The 6,000-nt window shown below is 53.2% G+C and overlaps 1 protein-coding gene across 2 annotated transcripts in view; it reads left to right on the top strand.

The window, feature by feature from the left end:
- The first annotated feature begins 3,479 nt into the window (after positions 1-3,479).
- Positions 3,480-6,000, top strand: part of Jdp2 (Jun dimerization protein 2) — a 37,717-nt gene continuing 35,196 nt past the window's right edge. The window contains exon 1 of one of the 2 annotated variants that reach the window (XM_058577723.1): positions 3,480-3,504. The gene's annotated coding sequence lies outside the window, so the exon portion shown is untranslated. Of the gene's footprint in view, positions 3,505-3,791; positions 3,908-6,000 lie in introns of those variants that run through there. The other variant, XM_046440837.2, reaches the window with a different exon arrangement.

The raw sequence follows: 6,000 nt of genomic DNA, 5'->3' as shown, positions 1-6,000 counted from the left end.
TGTAAATGCATTTAAATGCATTAGTTATATCATGTATAACTAATTAGAAAAAAATTTTAAAAATGCTGATGATTGGCCCTTTCTTATTCTCTCTTTGTGCCTGCTATGGTGGCCATTATTGATATAGAGGTACCATGCTGGGCTCTCACCTGTAGGACAGTTGTCCTGAAGAATCACCTAGATCCACAGTTGTCTTGTGTAAGAAATAACTTTTCTTGGGGCTGGGATTGTGGCTCAGCGGTAGAGCGCTCGCCTAGCATGTACAAGGCCCTGGGTTTGATCCTCAGCACCACATAATAAATAAATAAATAAAATAAAGATTTGTGTCCAACCAAAAACATAAATTAAAAAAAAGAAAAAGAAATAACTTTTCTTGTGTTAAGTCACTGAGTTTTGGGGGAACATGTTTGCTACAGCAGCAAAACCTAACCTTGACTATTACAAATGCCCCTGATTTGATTTTTTCAAGGAAAGTTAGAAATCAAAATTTTTGTGTGAAACCTTTTATATGGTTAAAAAAAAAAGAATTTCAGATTGATCCAGCGAAGCCAAAGATAGCCTGCCAGAAACTATAGAAGCCCCCCGACTTACAATGGTTCAACTTACCAGTTTTCAACTTGACAATGGTGAGACAATGTACCCATACAACCATTCTATTTTTTACCTCAGTGCAGTATTCAATAAATTAGCTAAATTATTCAACACTTAATGATAAAATAAGCTTTGTATTAGATGACTTTGCCCAATGTTAGACTAACAAGAGTGTTCTGAGCATGTTTAAGGCAGGTTATGCTAAGTTATCATGCTTGATATATTGGTTGTATTAAATGCATTTTTGACTTTTGGAATTTTCAGCTTATGATGGGTTTATCGTGACATAACCCCATCAGAAGCCGAGGAGCAGCTGCAGTTTGCAATTTTGGTTAATACAGTTTGAGTAGAAAAGGAGTGGCAACCCTGTCTGGATTCCTACAGTTCTGATAGTCTGTGTCACATAATTAGCTCTTAGTCACTCTTGGTTTTGCTGTTAGTTCATTTTAAAGTCATTCTTCCTAACAGTATGGAAGGTGGGGACAGTTGAGGAACCATGTCTTAAACTTTATGTACCTCACAGGCACATAACAGATTTTCAGTAAATACTAGTATAAAGACTAGCTGATTGGTAGATGACCCAGAACTATCATTTCCTCCTTTGATATTGGAGGAACAGTTTTGGGGAATTGATTATTTTGACTTACAATTTCACTTTTTCTTCTTTGTAAAGAGCCTGGGATTCACTGATGTACATTGAACTTTAAAATGAAATAGTCCAAACAAGTCAGTGATACAAAACTCATTTATTAATGAGGACATTCTGTCTTCCCCTTCCTGGCTTGGCTCTTCTCCTCTCTCCTCTTCTTTTGCATTAGCTATATTCTTGGTAGACCCCTTTCAGATTCAGGTCCAGCTTCTGGCAACTTCTCTTCCCAGGAGATCCACCAAATTCCTAGTCTCCTCAGCTTTACCAGGGATGCAAGACAGTTTCTGAATCAGCCACTGGCCAGGGCTGGGTATCTTAATGAGGACTTTTCTAGTTGCAAGTGATAGGAAACCTAAATTTGAATTGCCTTAGGCTGGGCCACTGTCTGAGCCTAAAAGCCAGAGGCAAATCTGTTGCATCAGACAACTCAGGGAGAAGAAGCAGGATGATGTCTGCACAAAGGAGCCAGTTTATGGCCTCTGTCTCCAGCCACTCCTAGAGGCAGTGGCTAAGCAGAGGGACCTGGTAGGGGGCAATGTGGTGGGAAGGTGGCCCTGAGCTGTTTGTACAGCATCCTATATAGAGTTGAAAAACATCCATATCAAATAACGGGGAGATTAAACGGATATTATAAGCCAGTGGGATGGTGGTGGTGGTAAAGATCGCCAGTCACACCTTGGTGCCACCCCTGGAGCATATTTAATTTGTGGGGGAAAGCAAAGGCCCACTAGGACTGCCAGCGGCTCTACTGTGGGCCAAAGTAGGCCCTGGAGAGGGCTGGTGGTAACCACACACGTAAATTATTAGTCCCTGCGTGTAGATCAGTTTAGTTTTTTCAAAGTCCCAGCAGAAGACACATAAAATCATGTTGCCCCTGTTCACTGTTTTCTTCCATATAAATGTCCAGACCCTAGTCTTGCGGGAGAAACATCACAGGGCAGTTTCTCAGCACCCAGCTTTGATCTCTGTGCTGGAATAAAGGTGTAGTTGGCCTCTCCGAGGCCTCTTCTCCCACAAGTCTATCACATTACTGCTCAGTTGCCATATGTGTTCTTTTAGGGCCTTACTTTCCTCCATCAGTGTTGTGAGAGAGCTTGCTGATGGTCATGGTGAAACGGACAGGCAATGGCATCAGAACTTGGGTCTTTCCATAAGACCAGTTCTCTTGTACAGAAAGATTTCAGTGCCTTGGAAACCAGGGGAATGTAGCTTCCACGCACCACATTGAGGAGACATGCGTGCTGCGCTTGGCTCATGTGCTCCCATCTGGTCTCAAGTCCTGTTCCTTTCACTCTGAGCATCTGCACTCCAACAAGGCATGAACTGTTTCTTTCACTTCCTTTCTTCTTTGGGTGATGACCTGTCATCACTCTGAGAAAGAGGCTGAAGGTCACTGAGCATAAGTGTTGCCATCCCTATCTAGCTTAGGCAGAAAGGAAGGCTGGGTACCCTGGAGGCAGGTGCCATGTTTCTGCCTGAGGGCTCTGTGTCTCCGCTTTCGCAGAGTGGAGGGCACCATGGATGAAACATTTCCTCTGGGGTCTCCTTTACCATCTACCTGTTTAGAAGGATGGGAGGTAGGAGTGGAGCTGGCCATGGAAGTCCTGCTGGGGAAGAAGGCCACTGGGAGTCTACGGAGAGCTGGTCTGTTCACTGCTGTCTGTCCCTGGAGAGGAGAAGCCTGCTAGACTAGGGCAAAAAGCCCGGGGCCAAACTGGGCCAGCCACGGAGACAGCAGTGGTCTCGGGGGCAGCCCTCCAGGAGGACAAGCTCATGCACCGGGTGATCTCAAGACTGAGGGACGCTGAAAAGGCTCTTCCAAGATAACAATCCTCTGCCTATCCTTCACAGAAAAGCAAAACCGGCTTGCGAGATCACCTCCTCACCACTCAGTCCTGAAGTGTCCAAGGACGCAACTGTGTGCTGTGGGTCTGGGGGAGAGCGCCGAGGACGGCGGAAGATGGTCCCCCACAGGCTCTACTCCAAGGGGCTCTTGGCTTGTCCCACTGCCGCCTTCTGCTTTCTGCCTCCCGGGGCCGCGCTCGTGTCCCGGGGGTGGCAGCCGGGCGGCGGAGCGCGGGGGATGCTCTTACATAACAGAGCTCCGCGTCCTGCTTTCTCGCGCGCTCCTGAGCCGCGGGGTGGGAGCGCCCCGGGCCGCTGTGGAGCCCGGGCCGGCGAGCCGGGGGCCCGGCCGCCCCTGCGGGCAGAGGAGCGCGAGCGGCGGCGGGAGGAGGGCGCCGGAGGCGGCGGGGGAGGTGAAGGTCAGTGGGTGTGAAGCGCCGGATCCACACCCCCTCCTCCCCTGTCCCCTCCTTCCCTTCCTCTCCGTCCCCCTCTGACGTCTGGAGCTGGCAGCTCCGCCGGTTCCGCATTCCCGACCCCTCCCCGCCGCCCAGGGGCCGCTATATAGCCGGGGCTGATGCAACCCGTCCCGCCGCCCGCCACAGCCTGCGGGAGGGACGCTCGGCGGCCGCGACGGGGGGCGCTGGCGGCGGCGGACGCTGCAGAGGCGGCGGGGCTGGCGCCGCGGCGGCTCCCGGGCCGGGACGGGCCTGGGCACCGGGCGGAGCTCCGCGGCCGGGCGGCAGCGGCGCGGAGTGGGCACGGCGCCTGCAGCCGGGCCCCGGCCCCGGGGGCGCCGCCTCCGCCCGCGGCTTCTGCACGGTGGGTGCGAGGGCGCGCGGGGCCGGGCGGGGCGGGGCCGGGCGCGCGGCCGCGGCCACCTGGGTCGGCGGTCCCCGCGCGGGCGCAGCGCGCGAGCCCAGGAACTCGCGTCCCGCCCGGCTGCTCCCGAGCCTTGGCCGCCCCGCGCTGCAGCCGGTGGCTTCCCGTGCGTTCCCGCCCCGGGACGCGAGGCTCCCACCGCTCCCGGGGCAGCGGGGCGCTCCCTCCTTCCCCCTCGCGCGCTCTCCTCCCCGGCCGCCTGCAGGGAGGCGCTGTCCTAGGGCGGCGGGGAAGGCGGGGTGAGTGGGGAGAAGACTGTCCTCCGAGACGAGACGGGTGGTGGCCGTGGAGGGTGAAAGGCCAGGAGGTGCGGGGCTGCGGGTGGGGATGACAGGGACCTGCTGGCAAGTCGTGTCCTCCCGGAGGACTCCCAGGAGGGATTTGAGAAGGATCCGATTTCCATCCAATGGAGAGGGCTTCAGTCAGGACCATTGCTCCCGGATTCTGGGTTAGGAGGGTCCTCGGGGTGACTTGGGTCCCCTTTGGGCTTCCCCGTCTTCCATGCCCGTTTACATAAGGCGGGAAGCTGGCTTCTCTAGGTAACCAGCCCAGTTTAGAAGACTCTCTTCTGCTCCTCCCCTCAAAGGAGGCTGGGCCATCCACTGGACCCCTGCACGTTGGGGTGGCAGAGCTAGACTTTGTTTGGGTCCCTGGAGGAGCTGGGAAGCCCAGGGGGCTTGCTCTTTTGCAGGAACGGATAGGCCATCTGTGGAGTGAGAGATGGAAAGGCTGGTGGGAAGAAATCAACTGATCCCTTCTGTCAGCTCCATTTGCAAGATTGCATGACCCTTTGCCCAGAGTGCTGCCCTCCTCAGTGGCATCCAGGGCACTAGGAATCAGTGGCCTGTCCAGGGTACTCAGGGCAGATATGCTCAGGTCTGTGTCTCAGAAGGAGCTTGCACTGTGTAGGTGTGTATACTCTACTTTAAATCCTGGTCAATTGTCCCCAGGGTCTTAGTGTCAGGAGCAGGAGATACTGAAGGTCTGAACCATATTTGGGTACCTGCTGTCTTTAAAGCCTGCTAGGAACTGTGTTCCTCTGTCTTTCTCCCAGCCTCCCTTCCCTGAGGGGTTTTAAAGACACCTCCCTTTGCTTTCACCCCCTTTCCAACAAATCTGGCTGCAGCTTGAATGGAAAGCTTATCTCCCCTTGCAGGTTTCTAGGGGAGAGTTTAAGCAGGTATCAGGTGTGAGCATGGCTCTGATTTTACAGAAATCCAAGGTTCATGGAAGGAAAGCAAGATCTATTCTCATGCCTCTGGGTGGCTGAGGTTTTGCCTGGCTTAAAGCAGAGAGGATGGATTTCTCAAAGACTCTTCTGTTCCCCCTCCACTTTGGCTTTGGTTCAGAGGTACAGGCAGCTCCAGAATCTTCCTGAAGAGCTGGGTGCTGTTTGATTTGAAGGGTCGTAGGAAGGCCTGGGTGTGGAGGCCTCTGTTATTTCTCCTAGTTGGATCAGCCACCTCCAAGGAGATGTGTCCATCGTGGTGAGAATGTCCCCTAGGAAAGGCTTGGATGAGAGTCTTTCCCACTGGTCCACTGCCAGCCTCTGCAGCCTCCAGGACACACTCCTCTGTCTGCCTGGATCTCTTATTGTCTCCCACCTGCTTGCAGGAGAGGTGGGCCTCCTTTCCAGTCTTCAGAATCCTCTGCAGGGCCAGGCTCTCTGGGCCTCTTGTGTTGTGCAGCTACCCATGTTGCAATGGGCTCTCGTCTTTCTGTGTCTCTCGTGTGTTTCCAGCTCCACTCTGGAAGGGAAGGGGCCAACACAGACTCCAGGCTGGTCTGCTCCGTGTTCATTGAGCCCCAGCTCGACTTGAGCAATCAGAGCCGGGCTGAGGGCAAGCTGCATTCTTTTCCGCTGCAGGGTGCAGTTTGCTTTTTTTCCACGTGAATGAATTATGTTTGAAACTGAAATGGGAGGAAGAGAAAAATAGAGTGAGTGTGTGTGGGTCTGTGGGCGCACATACCTATACGGGCAGGGGGAGAGCAGCAGGCACATTATTTTTCCATTTTCCTTTAATTAAGGCTCT

This window comes from Marmota monax, unplaced genomic scaffold, assembly GCF_021218885.2.
Source record: "Marmota monax isolate L192 unplaced genomic scaffold, Marmota_monax_Labrador192_F-V1.1 WCK01_AAM20220418_F8-fsc00017, whole genome shotgun sequence".
Classification (NCBI taxonomy): domain Eukaryota; kingdom Metazoa; phylum Chordata; class Mammalia; order Rodentia; family Sciuridae; genus Marmota; species Marmota monax.
The sequence above is the reverse complement of the archived record's forward strand: the minus strand, read 5'-3'. Positions and strand labels throughout refer to the sequence as shown.